Below are 17,863 nucleotides of genomic sequence, written 5' to 3'. Positions count from 1 at the left end.
AGTGTCATTTTATTTTAACGTACCTGATATTAGAGAAGTAAAAGTCAGGAATTTATTAAATGTTGTTGCTTACTCAACATGCTTATATTTAAGCAAATGTATTTATTTGGTATGGATTACAACAATACAAGTATTTATATGACATTCGGGCTTAATCAGTGGCTAATTCCTGTTGTACTGGCAGCTGTACCAATAAAGAAAAGATAATGTTCCTTATGTTCAGATGACTTAAAGATTACAAATGCGAATCGTACTCTGGGCAAAAAGATGCATCATGGAAATAAAATTTTAAAAAGTGTAATAGTTTGATTAGCTACATATAGCAGCTGTTGGTTTTTGTTTGCTTTTTTTCTTTTAGGTTTCATCTTTCTTTAAAAAAAAATGGGATAAAACATTATGAAAAGAGGGGACAGCATGAATAGAAGGATTTAAAAAAAAAAAAAGCTAGAAAGACAGAAAGTGAGGATTATATATTTGCCCAGTAGACTGCTAAAAAGAGTACAGTAAATCTGAGATTATTTAATCAGAGTCCCTCAGTTTTATTGCTTTCTAACTGAGAATAGATGGGGACTCAGAAAGAGTTTGCAAACACATGAGCATTAGAGACTCTTCAGAGTGCTTATTAAAGCCGTTCACTGTCTGCATATTGCCATGGCTACTATGCAAGCATGTAATTCAAAGAGCAGTGAACATGGCATCATTCAAAAGTCCAAACGTTATTCTAAATTAAAACTGTATTGCCCCAGTCTTTGTAAGGAGCCAAAGGTAAAACTTCATCAGAGCTCCTCCAGAGTTTATAAGCTGTTCAAAATTGAGATTCATCCTTCTGAATGAAGCTGGTCAGTATCTTTCTAAAACCAAAGTAGATGAATAAAACAACAAATTTATTTCACCCATTTTTCTAATGGTTGAATCCAGTTTTAAATTTCATTTATGTTTATATTTCATGTTAAAGCTTCAATGGTAAATGAGTGAGAAGCTTCAGCAAAATAGCTTGCAGTCTGTTGAATTCAAGGGAAATCTATCTGGTTGATTTAGAATGATGAACTCTGCTATCTGGAGGGTTTCACAGCTCTCTCAGCTTGCCTGAATTATGCCAAGTTAACCTTCAGAAGAAAATACAAATAATTTGAAATACGTGGTAACGAACAATTAAAAATACACTGCAGTGCTAACTATGTTTAGTTTTAACATGGATACTTCACTCCAGTAGTCACAATCTCCTAGTAAAACTAGTTTGCTGAACATAATGGAATGGTGATATTCCATTTACCACTTGATTATACTCTATTTTCACTTACCCTTTGTCAAACCTTTTGAGTCATGACAATTTCTTTTTCCTGTCAAGATTAAAACAAGGGACCTTTTCTTTTATCCATGCATAACAATGAGAGAAATCAGCTAGACTTTTAGTAAGTGATGAACTTGTTACCTTTCTGTACTGGTTTCTTAAAGAACATGTTAAGTTAGATTTTCAGTTCTGATGCTGTTACATCAAATCTGGTTATTTAAATATAAGTAAATGAAGTAGGGAGTTGGGAAGATAGTACACAGGAGAGGTGAACAGGGTAGGCCTCAGACATTTGAACTTTGTTAAATTACTGTATTTATGAAAGAAATATAAAGGTTTAAAGATTTCAAGGCTTCAGCTGGATAAACTGGAGCACTAGTATCTGCTGCTGTTCATGGCTCTGTAGCCACATCTTCGTATACAGTAGGGAAAAACAATTCTTCACAGACTCTTCCAAATAATCTTGAATAGCTTTCTTGGACTCAAACACTTTAAAAGTTTCTATTTTACCAGAACTACCCCCTCTACCAGGGACGTATATTCTATTTTCAACACCACTGGTGATATTTTCATTTCCACCATCACTGTCTGAATAGTGAAGGGGAAGACCATAGGGCACTGAACTGCCACCAATTGGCAGTTGTACTTAAAGTGAATCTTCATGATGGTGCATGATGTATGCTTCATATATTAGATAAAGAGGAGATGGTCCTCCTCATAACCTTGGATGCTTATGTCTAAAGGGTACAGAAGGTTAGATACCATTTTTGAGTCACCACCAATAAATGTCTTTGAGAAAAAATCAGACATTTAGTCAGGGAAGTAGCCTAGATCTTTCCTACCTCTGTTTTCTACAGTTCTGTGCTAGCCCCATGACATTCTTTTCTATGTTTCCTACCCGTTCACAGTGACCTGATAAAAGAATTGCAAACATGGAAGATGAAATTTCAGTATTACCTGGAGCAGCAGATCGAAAGAAAGAAGTCAGAACCATTAAACCATTTCTCCTTTTATTCTGGGAATTAAAGTTGAGGATAAGAGGTGTTTTCCCTTGGCCAGGGAGGCGGAGGGAAAGGAGGGATAATGCCAGCTGCTCTGTTACCCACGAAAGCAAGATCTCACTAATTTGATATTCTTTCCCACCTACATATAGAGAATAATTATCTCCTAAAAATATTTATACATCCATATTGATTTCAAATAGAACACATGCTTCCAAAAATGTAATAGAGAGATGTATGTTCCAATAATGAAGGTTATAAAATATTTAAATACTTCCTCCGCTTCTCTCAAGAGGAAATGCCAAATAGCAAAGAGGAAGGAGATTCCAGCTTCTCTTGTTTTTAGTGTGAGGTTCTTATTCCCCTTTGCTTTATCACTCTCTGCTCCCAGAATAAAAAACTATTACTATTTTGTGATGCATATCCTGATCCAAACTTCATACATATGTATTGCCATATGTTTCACACATCATATGCTTTCCTTAGTTTCATTTCAGGTTCAACATCAACACTCTTTACCCATCACGCTTATATACACATACTTTGTTCATTTCACACATCTTCCTATGTTTGCAGAGTCAAATACAGAAAGAAGTTGAATTGACTAATATATCTTATGTGGAAGAAGCAACTCGAGCCTGTATGTAGGCCCTTCTATGTCATTCTTACTCACTGCTTACTTAAAAAGACTAATATAAGATATTCCCTGACTATATGAATCTAAACTATACTCTTGCCTGTGAAGGAGTGAAATTTCAGAGAAATTAAGAAAAACAATTATTTTATGTAAAGCACCAGGAGGAAATGCAAGCAGATTTGAGTATTCCTAGGCAGCATAACAAACTAAAATTTTAGATTCCTTGATACCTTGTGGAATCCCTTGCTCTACTTAATGCGGAGGTTACCCCGGGGACAGGTAGTTATTGAATTAGGGATCCTCAGAGGCCAACATCCTGGACAAGGTGCAACCTAGAGCAAAGACGCAGCTTGTTGCTGCAACTCAGGATGCTTGAAAGAAGAGACCTGGAAACAAGTTTTAGACTCCAAAGAGGGTCTCAGGCTTTTCCAGGCAATCAGGTCCCAGCTATACACAAAGGATCCTGCTTCTAAGGAGTGAATGACAAAGAAAATATGATAGAAAGGAAGGGCTGGAGGTGTTTGTTCTCATCTTTAAATCTCCTAAGAAATTGCAAAGGAACTGCCTATGGACTTTTTGGATTTGAAGCATTCTTCTAAGGTAAAATAACGTGATGGATAGGTGCAATGACTACTACAGAGGGCATACAAAGGATGTTCCCCTGGAATTTCAAGGTGGGATGGGTTTTGTTATTTTGTTTACTTGGTTGTTTTTTATTTGGATGGTTTAGTTGTTGTTTGTTTGTTTGTTTGTTTCCCCTTACATTATTGTTGAAGTTTGTGACTTTAATTTTTTTTTTTTTTTCACACTGTGATTTACCATCCAGATACCTGAGGAATGAGTTATAGTGATGTTTTGTTTTTTTGTTTTTACCAGGAATGAGATGATATAGCAGTTTTTTTCCTAATTTCTGCTCTTAGCCCACAATGACATCATTCCAGCTTTATTATGTACTTGAATCAGATGATGTGAAATGGCATTTCTTATTATGTTTAAATTTTAGTCTCCACTTACAGTGTATAAGAACATTAGCACTTGAAATTGTGAATGGTGCATATTAGTGTTAGGTATCTCACCAATGTATTTTAAGATCTTATAAGGGAATATTGTATGCATTTCTAGACAGTGATCCTTTTGTTTTCTACTTTGCATTGTAGTTGTGGCTATGGATAGGAAGTGTTTATGTTGTGGATGCTTAAAAAAGATTAAAAAAATTAAGAGTTCTTTTCTGCTTTAGTGGAAGAATTTGATTGGTTTCATGACTCGTAATATTTTGGATCCCAAGCTGAGAGATCTTACGCAGTTATGGTGTTATTCATGGACAAGCTGACTTTTGGACCTTTTGGACATCAAAGAACAAATTTTGGATTATTTTGGAAATGTTTACAGTTATTAACGTAACAATTTTAGATTAGTGATAACAGAATCACTGTTAAATTTATCAGGTGACTTACCAAAATTTATTGGTGCAGTAGTTCTATTCTACTGATACCAGAGAAAAAGTAGATGGGTTTCACAAAATGCAAATGTTACAGCTCTCTGTATGAAGGGCATACAAAATCTGGATGTTTTCATTTATATCTCTTTCGTTCCTTGTCAAATATAATTCAGTTTTAACCGTGTTCTGCAGTTCTATTTCAGTAAGTGTGAGAATGAGACATACTATAATAAAACTGGTAGTTCAGTGCTCACCAGGAAAGTGGAATACCTGGGTTCATCTCCCTTCTCCAAATTCTGAGAAATAAGGAGAGCAGATAGTATTTCAACTACAGGGCTGCAAGATAAATTGCATGTACCTTCACACCACTCTCAGTCAGTCACCCAGAATGGTACTGATGTGTGGATGTGTTGTGAGACACCCAGTGCAAAAGACAGGCTCTAGAAATAGGTAGGTCGGGATCCCTTGTGAACGTAGGCCTGAGACAGACCAGAGGGCAGTTTGGCAGCATGAAGTCCACAGGCATCTCCTGACAAAACTGAGATTCTGACAGAGAAGGCTTGGTGCTACATAATTACATCGTGAGGGCACCAAAATAGTGGTTTCAGGAATCTCTTTTGTGCTTGAATGTGGGACTTGTCAAATGGTGACATTGTAATGTGCTGACTCTAGTAATACTAGAAAATTGTGTCTTACTGTTTTTAATGGGTAAATACTGTTAAAATAATTTAGTATCGGTCGGCTCAGGAAAGAGTGACTGCCACAACCTCAGTGAAGAATTATGTTAGTAGGAATAGGGCACCTAAATACTTACAGGTTCTTAGGATCTAAGTGGAAATGAATATAACTTGCAAACAATGATTGAGCTTTATTTCTTTATTCTTCCTCTTCCAGATAAATAGCTTTTACCCTCAAATGGAAGAAAAAAAAAAAAAAAGGAAAAAAATCACAAAAAATTCTTCCAATAATTACTGAACCCCTGAAGAACAGGATTGCACATGCTTACGCACAAAATCACAATATCTCTTGTGACAGGTATTTGAGTAAAATTTGGAGGAGGAAGAGATCAGCAAGCAAGCTTTTCTTGTATATATTTAAGAGCTAGAAAGGGAAAAATTCTTCACAGGAAAAAGACAAACAAAAATACAAAAACAACTGTCATGGACAAGCAGCCTTTGAGGAAGCAGGTAGGAATTAAGTGTTGTGTTATCTAAGGGTATAGCTGTCTGTCTTAGAAGGATCCTGCTCAAATCACTAACTTGACCTGCAACAAACCCCACAGTATGGGTGAGAGCTATTTCCTTAGAATTCTGCAATATCCTGGCTCATCACCACTGTTAACCTTTGTGGGGGGAGGCACCTCACTTGACCTCTACCCTTCCAGAACCCTAAATATCAGAGGAAACAACCATTCATTTGGTATTTATACTGATAAGAATACTGCTTTATTTTCCTTTGACATTTATATACAGTTACATTATGGTTGTTCAGATAAATGTCAAATGAAAGGTTTCCAAATATGACATTTTTTAATAGTATGCCTAAAAATGTTGTGGTCAAATGAAGGACTGTGATTCATGTGGCACTTAAAATGGTCTACCTGTCTTCTGCACACAACTTGAAGGCTAATTCCAGTTAAGCAGAGATCAGAATGGTAGCACCCAAGCAGAAAGGAGAACAGGAACGTTCTCTGCTGAATTAAGCAAGTTGAAGCATAAAACACCATTTTCAATACCAAATTTACTTGTTTGTAGATATTTGATGTTTTGTGGGATTTTGGTTTAGCAAATTTAGTAGAACACAGCAAGATACTAAAATCACCAATACATGTGCACACCTCACTTAAGAGAATACAAAAACTGCGTTGTGTGGTTGAACCACAGGACAACTCTAATCCTAATTATTGTTCTTTATAATATTCTCACTGTCAAGATACTGGGCATCCACGGTTGCCGTGAAGGAATACATAGTTTGAAACCAGCTCATCAGAAAAGGACTGGTGAGAGTGTAGTTGCAGCTACGTTTTTAGTTTTCAAGTATGTTTAGATGTACAAAAGATGATATCTACAGTCACTCCTTAGCGTTGCAACAAAATTTTAGAAATAAAATTAATTGAGAATACTTTTTCTTCTTTACTGATTACCTTTAGTTCAAACACCTTTTTGAAACTAGTCAGAGTATCCTCAAATCAAGTTTGTAGTGGGCAGAAATTTAACTTGAATGATAGAAGGCAGGAAAAGATCTTTCCACTTCGCCTGTATCGTTCTTCCTGTCTCTTTTTTCCACCTCTTTTTTTATGAGTAATCATATTGTTTTTAATAATACAGAGAAAATTTGCATATTTGAGATGAAGGAACCTCTCTTCTGGACTTATATTCATAAATTTTATTCCAAAGATGCAATTGATATTGTGAGCTCTCAATCTACCTTTTTAACAGCAATGTGTAGTTGATTGCAAGGTTTTGTTGTATTAAGTCTCTGCTTTTTCTCTGTATCTCCATGGAATCGGGTATATAAAGAGAATTATTTCAGCTGTTCATGGGACATTTTATGTAATTATACATACCACCTTTTCCTGGCAGCATGCCTAGAAATATCTCACTATGATTCAAACAATGATCATTACATATCATTAATTCCCTCCATGGAACAAGACAATAAGGAAAGTTCTGGGTAAGCTAGTTTTCATTTTCACCTAGTTCTACGTGCTTTTATCTCCTGGAATTCCCTGCTAAAAAGAAAAAGGTCTGCTCACCACTGTCACCTACGTTCCTCCGCTAGTGTTATCAGCCATATTCATTAAATGGTCATAGGCCAAAAGTTCAACAATTTAGTCTCTGTATGCAGATTTCTTTATACAGTTGAAACTGGTTTGGGTCCAGTTTTTGTCTGAAACATGTGCTGGTCTTTAGGGTTTTGTGCCTGCTTTGGCACCTAACTCTTCCATAGACTCTGAACTTTTCACCATGCGCTGAAGAAGTATAGACACCAAAGAAACTCAAACCTCATGCTATAGAGATAAGAAACTGATGCATAGCTTCAAAAAGGTCACTTCTATGTTGTTTCATGAGGCAAAATGGTATAGCAATCTTGTCTGTTACAGTGACTATTCAATCATTTAACATGTTGAAGAGGAAAGTGAAATCAGAATTTGAAAATTTGAAATTTGATTTGAAAACAATTATGAATTATAAAAATATAATTCTTTTAACGCAGTCATAGATTTCAGTCTGAATTGATAATACATTGAAACAAGCAATATTCCTTTTACTGATATTTGTAATTTTTTCATGAAAAAGAATTTCACCCATCAAAAAATTTTAATTATATTGGCTGATCATTGTAGATGTGAGCAAGCATAATGTTTAAAGGCAGAAAGAAAACCTGTATATTGTGGACTCGTTTCATCATTTTGATGTGTATGCAGATGAATAATGAGAAAAGTAGAAGGGAGAGAACTAGAAAAATGCTAGAAAGTAAAATGATCAAACCAAGTAATTTAGTATTTGCAAACTGGTATTTCTTGCATATTTATCTTAAAGTGGAGGACATGACAAGGGAAGCAAACAAATCCTAAACCTTTTATTTCATGTTATTTAGCCCGTGATAAATGAAAACGTATATTGCAATTACAGACTAATCACTGGAAAAGAAATTTGTCATAATTCCAGTACAAAACATTTCCAGTGGGGGCCCTGATCAGTATGACACTTCAAAGAACAGAACAAAAACAGCTTTGTTAAAATAACATTTTTTGAAATTTTAGATGAAGAGTTCTGAACCAGATAGAAGGTTTTGTCTGAGGTTTGTTGGATGTGGAAAGTCTGTGGAAAAGATACAAGCTGAATTTGGATCCAGATCAGACTTAACCATTTTACTGTTCTTTTAATTCCCAGAGCACTCAAAGGACTTCCCTAAGGACATGATAATAAGATAAAAACTCAACTGCAAATAATAAGTGTGATTTTCTTAAAAAAGATTATTTCAGTTGTACTAGATGAAACATTTATGTTATTGAACAAGGAATTTAATTATTTGTTCTTAAACGCATGGATTTTTTATATTTTCTAAATCTTGTCTCATTTTGTTGTCACAGAAAAAAAAAAAATAGTAATTACCTAAATTTCCTCTTAGGTTCAGATTTTCAGTACCATTTTACCAGTGCTGGCCACAAGAGCTATCATATGGGAACAGACGTGCTCAAACTTCATGACAAATATTTTAATTTTACTAAGCATAATAAATATACCCATTCTTTTCATCATACAATTAAATAAACATCAGAATTGGAAACACTTGTTTAGCGTTAATTAACATGGTATCTGGGTTGGTACTAATCGTGGTATTCTTTCTTTAGGATAGAAACTATTCCTATGGAAGATGCTCCCCATTGATGACTTGACATTAGCACTGATCCACCATTCAGTTGGATAGTCCCGAAAAACTCTTCAGGAACTCATGGAGGATTCTTTTTTTTTTTTTTTTTTGATCTTTGAAGCCTATCCAAAGGTAATTAACTTTATCTCATAAAATCATGGTATGAAAATTAATTTTATACATATTTACTTCACCAACATTTCTGTTAGATGACAGATATGAAATTGGCATAGATTTACATAGATTCATATAGTTTACCTAGATACAGATTGAATATCCTTGCACAGGATTTAACAGGACTAATTAGTTAGATCTCTTAGATATATAACTTTTTGACTATATGTCCTTTTTTAATGAAGTATTTCTAAACTTCTGAAATATTACAGAGTAACATACAAAATAACCTGGAAACAGAAAATATGTATATATTGCTTAATTCTATCTAATTCAGCAGGAAAGGAAAGAATAAGAGATATTAAAGTATGAGATTTACTTAACTGAACTGTTCAAAGGTATTCCACAGAACTTAAAAAAACATGTTATATGCTTTTTATTTTATTAATCATCCATCCTTATACAAAGAAACCCTTTAAAACGAATGGGAAAAAAATAGTCTGTACTTATTCCAAAACATGTACTTCAAATGAGGTTAAAAGAAAATAATATACATATATATATTTATCAAAAACATCCCTTATAAATGTCAGAGAGACCAGTCAGAAAAGAATGGTCACTGCCACACTTGGAGTTTTGTTTTTCCATGTCTGGACCAGGTTTGCCTTCTCACCATGAGGAGGAAATTCACATCTGCTGAAGTTTTTGTAGTAATTTATAATTCAAACTGCTAAAATTTGAAACAGACCTCAGTTAAATGAAAAGGCGATGTTAAAAAAAAAAAAAAAAAAAACCTTTATAATGTATTCCATAAGATGGGGGAAGTGTATGGGGAGAAAAGGGATGTTTATAAGTCATTACAGCCAGAGGATCAAGGAACCCAAATAAAATTATCATGGAGATAAGAGAGGATCTTTATTTCTTACATGTTAAGATCTGTAAGATGTTGCATGGCCAAAATCCCTACTTCTCATTTATAACATGTATATCTGTATCGGAGAATCTGAAGTGAGAAAGCACATTATGGTTTTCTAGTCTGGTCACATTTTAGATGCATTTGGCTTTGGATCTTATTCTGTGTTGGTTTGTTGTTTGTTTGTTTGTTTTCTTTTCTTTGAATCTCCATGATAAAGAACCACTGATCATACATTGCCACCTACTAAACCAAATCATCACATCAGTAGATGAGCAAAACTACCAACACAAAAGAACATCCAAAGAGACAATCGGAAGGTAGGCAGCTCTAAAATTTGAAATAGGCAACTGGATTGACTAGTTCTGGAAAAAGATAGACCAGATCTGAGGTGGTAGAAATGTGGGTACTTTCACACAAATTATGGAAAATTTTATTAACTAAAATTTGTTGGCATTACATTAATAAAATAATGCCTATATAGATAAACATATAGAGTTTAAATCATATAAAAATGACTGTGTTATAGATGCAATTTATTTAGATAAGGGAGACCATACATTTCTTTACAATAATTAGGCTCCAAAAAGACGGGTTGGATAGAAGTCAATACATATAGCATGTCGTTCATTTTGAGACTATTCTAGAATAATAAAAACTGTTATTTTCTTGGTAGGAAGAAGCCAGGGTTTATCAGTCACTACCAGACTGTCGGGGGGAAATTGCATTGTCAAAGTAGAGGAAACAACTAATACAGCATCCGATAGCTCTTTTGTTTTACAGTGGATCCTTTAACATTGATAAAGCTTGAAAGACATAGTCTATCAAATACTCTCAAAGTTACAGTAATAATTTTGTGAAACCCCAAAAGTAGCAACTGGTTATTTCATTTTCCTTTTTGAGGTCTTCTGTTCAGATGTTTGACATTAAGACTTTAAATTTAGGGATATAAGAGTCTCTTTTAACATAAGGAGTCTCTTTATAACATAAAACTAAAGGAAAACAGATTAGAAAACATTTAAAAGTATAAGTTTAGGAAATACTGTGGGTTCTTTTTATACAATGATGTAAATTGTAAGGAAACATAAGAATTAGTCATAGCTCTCTCTGATCTCATGGAAATCAGAATCAAGTAATTTGTTGAGAATCCTGAACTCTTAAAGCTGCTTTATTTTGCAACAAAAATGTTACAGATATATTGCGTGGAAGCTGCATTTAATGGAAAGGAGATTGATTCCTAATTGCACTTGTTGCAAGTGAACACCATCTATTAAAAGATATTTTTTTTGCATACTGTAAGCTAAGTATTATACTTCTATTCTACATTACATTAGTTGCCATTTATAAAACAAACAGAACAAGACTATATTTACTTAATAAATTATATTTATTTATATTTACATATCATGCTAATTATAAATAGCATTATACTATTAATAAAAGTAAGCATATCTGATACAAGAGTATTACAAAAAAGGAGTTTGAAGAAATGCTGAAACAAGTAAAACTGTATTACCAAAAAGCTCTTAGCTCCATTAATCTATATTTGAAAACATATTATTTTCTTGTTTATTTGTGAATGGTTTGGACTGCTCAGGAAATTTCTAGTGAAACAAAGTTTACATACAATACTAATATGTTTGAAATTTTACACTGTTGGTAGCCATTTTTAGCAACCAAGGGAAAACTTTGGGTTTCATTAGGCAAATTGAAGAGACAAAAAGTATGTTTTGCCTCAGAAGTTTTCTAATTTTTTTAAAAAACTATTTCTAGAAGAAATTTAGAATTATCAAATGTCCTTGCCGCACATTGTCAGAATGTTTAATTTTGGAAGGAACCATTTTTTTTCTTAAACTTAAAAATCTTTTTTTTTTTTATGTCAGTTTCTTATTAGACTTCAGTTTTTCACATGGTCTACAACTTACATGTTTAGGTGTAGTTAAATTTGAAGGTAAGTGTGTACAAGTTTCATATGTCAGAGACTGGGAGTGAAGTCTACCCATTTGTTTAACAATTTTATACTAGCTAGTGATCAGGACATTCTCCTGACTATGGGAATCTTCGGTTTTTATCCTTGATTTCATATTTTCTCCAGTGAGTCTGTAATGGAAAACACCTTTACAAAGTTAGGAACAAAGAGCAGTGCATGTTTATTTCCTTTCAGATTTGCTGTGAACCACACTTGCAGGAGCTGATGTCAGCAAATAAAGAAGCGGTGGTTTTAGACTTGAGCATCTAAATTCTCATTATTCCACAGACTGGTAAGTGTTTTACTTAATTTTGCTCTAAGTGCAAAACTACTATATTCAAGCCAAAACATAAGGTGGGCAGAAGAGGAGGAGCTGCTCGCTAAGCCAATTACAAAGAGGGACAGCTCCTGAATTTAAGAAGCAGCAGTAGAGGGGAGAAGAGCTAAAATGAGTTTTCTCTGATGATTGATGAAATATTTATGATGCGTCATTCTCGTAGAGAAGAGGATTATTGGAATATCACAGTACTACTTGGTGTTTCTTGAGAATAATCACTTTTTACCCTATTCAGCCCACGTTTGATACTATGTCAGCATAACTCACGTTTCAAGTAAGTTATTCTTTATTAATAGTCATCTTACATCAAGCAGCAGAGGTCTTCAAGCTGCCAAAAACAGAGTTTCTAACTCTCTCTTATTTAAGATTCTTAATTATTTACATTAGACTTGGAAAACAATACAATAACATACAACTGAATTTCAAGATCATAGCTCATAGCCTTTATTTTTAGGAATTTGGCCATACAACAGCCTATACGCAGTACAACATACTATACTCTGAAATCTGTTTCCTATTACGTTTTATTGTGCTAAGCCTTTTAGCATATGGATTTTGGCGATCTTAAGGAATGCATAATTATGTTATTTTTAGACATATAGTGAGGTAGCTTAGTTAATAATTAGATATTCTGAAATTAAATTGGTCTAAAAGATTTTCACAAATCTAATATATGGTAATTTTAAAGAAAGTATAAAAATGGAACATCCTTTACCTCAATCACCTTAATTATCCCCACATTGTGTTAAAAACGTCCTCCTTGTGAATGAAAATTTAACAGTAGGTTTACATTTCCAGCACGTCTAAATTAGTTATCTGGAAAAAGATCACCTGTAGGAAATTGAGTGGTTTTAACTCTTTAGAAATATCACTCTCTGTTGTGATACAAAGTGTGAAAGAATGTCAATGTTTGAGAAGACATCTGTCTGCAAACCATGACCTGGTGCTGCAGCATCATGAAACAGTAATACATGTACATCATGAAAATCATGTCCCTCTATTAAAGAATCAAATACAATCTTAAGTCATTGTGGGGAACGTTGCAATGCAGTCAACTACCATTTGTTGTCTGAACAAATTAATTAACAAATTTTTTGTTATACTTTAGCACTAACTTTAAGCATAAAATTCACTCCCTCTCTCCTATGCTCTATTATTCTATATTACTTAGTCTTTTCTTTCACAAGAACTTTGGCAATAAATGAATGTTTTCAGCACCTGAAAAATAATGCAATTACAGGAATTTCCTGAGTGGAGCCTGTTTCGTTACCTCTGGGAAAAAGCTGCCAGTCAGGGTTGTGACAGGAGTCAGCAGAGTTTGCCATGAGCAACAAGGGAGCAGAAAGTTCAGCTCTTTGGGAAGACTGTTTCCTGCAGCATCACTTCAATATCCACCTTCTTTTAATTTCCGTTAATGAATGCAGCCGTGATGGAAATGTACAGAAAGAGATGGCCCTGCAGTGATGCAGACAGAACATGGTAAGGGCAAATAGCTCTAAGGCAGCAAGAGAGGAAGTCTATAGGGCAAAGTTGCTGTGTTAATTCACCATGGAGCCTAAGATAAAGGGAGGTGGTGGGGGGGAAAGGGTAAAACTGGAAAATTCAAATGAGTTTATAAATTTTGAGGAATGCCCAACTTACAAGGTCAAAACACACAACAAGGAATACAAGCTACAAGATAGTGAATTTTAAAGCTTAATTTTTAGTATATTATGTGGGTTTGGGATTCAATTGGACAAGCCTTTTTTGCCAGATTTACTGCATTGAACATATGACTGAAATGCATGTGTACTATCTAATACGCTGCTTCTCTCAAAACAGTAATTCAAGATGAATCTCATTAAAAACCCTCTTTCTGAACAGATAAACAAAGTGGTAATGTATTTTTAATGAGGCGAGGTGATTTCTTGCTGTGCGAATGTGCAGAGACCTATAAAACTGAAGTTTTTTTTCCACCATGTGAGGATAATCATGAGCGTTTATCAATGCATCATTGTCCTATTTACTGGTGAGACTGACCTAGTGAGCTACATATAAGAACTAGGACTCCTCTGCCAATAAAAAGGTCAGTATTGCCATTTTGAAAAATTGCATTATTTCATTGTTTAAATTGTTATAACGTCATTGTCATAAACTTCTATGATCTTGTTTGAATTACAGTTTTTGGCTGAATTTGCCATGACTTTTTTTTTTTTCTTTCTTTTTATTTTTTTTTTATTTTTAACTCTGGCTATCCCGATAATGCTGACAATCACATTGAAGATGGCAGCCATCAGAACTGGGGAGGATTTTCTGAGGTTTCACCATGCTCTGAATAGTTTGTCATGGTAGGAAAGAAATCCACAAAACCTTTCCTCTTATGTCAAAGAAGCTTAGAAAATACAGAATTATTCGCCTAGCAGTTTTTATTTTGTTGTATTTTTTATCTTTGTTTTGGAGGGAGATATGGAAAGGATTAAAAAGGAGCAAGAATGGTGTTCTCACAGCACAACATGACTATTTTTAGAAAAACAAACCCAGAAAAAAAGCTGAAAATGTAATATCTGAAATGCAGCTTCTGACATACAGAAATATCCCCCAACGATTGACAAAAAGAAAAAAAAAAAAAAAAAAAAAAGAAAAAAGACAGGAAACATATTCCCCCAAATCAAAGAATCAAAGTAAATTATGATCTTTAGCCAAACCCATCTGAACCTTTTTGGTTCCACTTAAAAAAGCATTTTGGATACCCTGGGAAATTTCAGTTCTTGACAATGTAATTCAGTCTAAATATATATTATATATATTATTTTATTATATATATATATATATATATTAGATAATTCAGATCATACTAGAATAAGATGATGCCCAAAAATAGATGATTCTGTGTATTTGTACATCTTGCTAAGGTATGTGATTTTTTTCCTTACTATTACCTAAATTGATTTCTGACTTTTATGTATTATTACTGTGATTATTACTGTTTGGGGTTTGGCATTTGTTTTCCTTTTAATCTTGATCACAGACCTATTGCAAATTTATTTTACACTAAATAAATTATATTTATTTCTTATTGTTCTCAATTTTTAATTTATGTTATTCATGGGATTATTACTTGTTATCTAATTTTAGCAAAGCCCTATAATATAAAGCTAATTAATTTTGTTACAAGGCAATAGAAAAAGTTCAGATGTATGTAAAAATCTCTGCTTTTGGGTACAGCTATGTTATAGGTAGAAAATTTCAAGGAAAAGGCATAGCTTGATCAACAGGCATTTGAATTAATATTTAAATGGCTAATATATATTGCATACAAAAAGACTGGTCTGAGAGAATCTTGGAAACTATTTTCCTTTCATTTCCCATTTGTTGCAAAACTGCTTCCATAAAATAATGGTTAAGTCTAAATTGGACTCCAAGAGGTTGTTAATACCATTTAAATTGCAAGAGTATTTTGTGAATTATTGGCACTTAGTTCTTTCCAGTTGGGACTTGTGGAAACATATATTTAAAGATCTAAGGCCAACTTGTTAGCTAATCAGTAATAACAAATACTGATCTCAATGTGCACGTTCTTGACAAAGACAAGAGAACTGTTTTAAAAGTATTTAATTTCAGTGAATGGACATTACAGTTTTGAAGAAAACTGAGCAGTGCCATCTTTTGTTGGCAGAGACTAACTGCAACTTTCAAATGTCAATATTTATATTGGTTCTGATTTGTACGTCACTACTTTATATCAGAAGATCATTTACTACTAATAAGATGTTTTTCTTATTAAACACAAGAAAGAATGTTCACTGTACCTACTGAATATTTGCTGAGGAAGAAAAGACTTCAGGCATGAAGAGTTACCAACAAGTCAGGACTAGCACTTACATTCTATTTGACTGTTGGTTGGAGAGCTGCCAGGCAGAGAAGGACCTGGGAGTGATGGTGGATAGTCAGCTGAATATGAGCCAGCAGTGTGCTCAGGTGGCCAAGAAGGCCAACAATATCCTGGCTTGCATAAGAAACAGTGTGACCATCAGGGCTAGGGAGGTGATCGTCCCCCTGTACTCGGCTCTGGTGAGGCTGCACCTCGAGTACTGTGTTCAGTTTTGGGCCCCTCACTACAAGGACATTGAGGTGCTTGAGCGGGTCCAGAGAAGGGCGACGAAGCTGGTGAGGGGCCTGGAGAACAAGTCCTATGAGGAGCGGCTGAGGGAGCTGGGCTTGTTCAGCCTGGAGAAAAGGAGGCTCAGGGGCGATCTTATTGCTCTCTACAGGTACCTTAAAGGAGGCTGTAGCGAGGTGGGGGTTGGTCTGTTCTCCCACCTGCCTGGGGACAGGACGAGGGGGAAAGGGCTTAAGTTGCACCAGGGGAATTTTAGGTTGGATCTTAGGAAGATCTTCTTTACCGAAAGGGTTGTTAGACACTGGAACAGGCTGCCCAGGGAAGTGGTGGAGTCACCATCCCTGGAGGTCTTCAAAAGACATTTAGATGTAGAGCTTAGGGATATGGTTTAGTGGGGACTGTTAGTGTTAGGTCAGAGGTTGGACTCGATGATCTTGAGGTCTCTTCCAACCTAGAAATTCTGTGATTCTGTTTGACTACTATACTTTTATAAATGAAAACACCTCAGGCAAAATCCATAACCTTCTTTTGTTATAATAAAGACAATTTATTCAAATTTCATTTGATAACTGTAGCTGATGTGTTTATTTTATTTTATTTATTTTTTTTAAAGTGCCTACCTGTAACTTAGACTGCTGCTGAATCACAGTTTATTTTCCAAGAAGAAAGATCTTGGTCAGAAGGTCTTCATGTTCATTCTGTTCTGTAGCTCAAGAAAGAAAAGGGAAAATGAAAATTGGCAGGGAATGTACATGAAAATGCAGGAACTTTTAGTCTCAAATCTTACTTGCTGCGTATTATGTCAGCTTAGCAAGGAATGGTGCGTCATGATCACAGAATCACAGAATTTCTAGGTTGGAAGAGACCTCAAGATCATCGAGTCCAACCTCTGACCTAGCTCTAACAGTCCCCACTAAACCATATCCCTAAGCTCTACATCTAAACATCTTTTAAAGACTTCCAGGGATGGTGACTCCACCACTTCCCTGGGCAGCCTGATCAAACCAGTTTGTAAGAAGTAGTGAGCTTTCATGGTGTCTTTCAAAACTAGGTGTATTTAATTTTAAAATTGTTATCAATTCTTCATTTTCCCAAATAGAGAGACATGTCAGATCCGTATCTATGGATGTATGCATATACTTATGTTTCTGTATGCTTATACTTATTACTTCAATATACTTATTATTTTAGTTGCTTTTTTTTTTTTTTTTTTTAAATAACTGGGCAAATTAGAACCTTTAAACCTGCTTATGTCTGTCAGTCTCTTGCTGAAGATGTACAGTAGACCACCTATGGGCAACTGTGGTTTGATGACTGTACCTCAATAGGAGTTAAAACATATATATATGTTTACAGCGTGTAATAAACAGGCTTATAATATTCACTGCATTACTTCTGTTTTTCCTTCTCACTATACAGTAGATTCCCACCTGGAAATTCAAGATGGTGGAAGATGCTTATGACACAAGAAAAAAAGTAAAGATGCCAGATGATACGAACCCTCAGCAATGTGAGTACTGTTCTTGAGTCATCCTTTCACCTGACTATCCCTTCTTACATAACAAAAGATGACTTGAAAGATAACTCAGGCATGTAGAACTGCCACTAGCCATCTTAAACTACAGCAGGGAGTGTGAAACCTGAATTTTTCTCTACAGTTGTAGCAGTACAGACTTCATATTCCCCA

At 34.6% G+C, this 17,863-nt stretch overlaps 1 long non-coding RNA gene across 1 annotated transcript in view; it reads left to right on the top strand.

Annotated features, from left to right (window-relative positions):
- The window catches only part of LOC311437971, a 116,383-nt gene extending 101,908 nt beyond the window's left edge, over positions 1–14,475 (top strand). The window contains exons 3-8 of the long non-coding RNA XR_014693870.1: positions 8,725–8,876; positions 11,936–12,032; positions 12,241–12,351; positions 13,318–13,556; positions 13,941–14,142; positions 14,340–14,475. This is a non-coding gene — a long non-coding RNA (uncharacterized lncRNA). The remainder of the gene's footprint in view (positions 1–8,724; positions 8,877–11,935; positions 12,033–12,240; positions 12,352–13,317; positions 13,557–13,940; positions 14,143–14,339) is intronic.
- Positions 14,476–17,863: the final 3,388 nt, after the last annotated feature.

Source organism: Aythya ferina, assembly GCF_964211825.1.
Source record: "Aythya ferina genome assembly, chromosome: 5".
NCBI lineage: Eukaryota > Metazoa > Chordata > Aves > Anseriformes > Anatidae > Aythya > Aythya ferina.
This window is presented reverse-complemented; position numbering and strand designations above follow the sequence as displayed.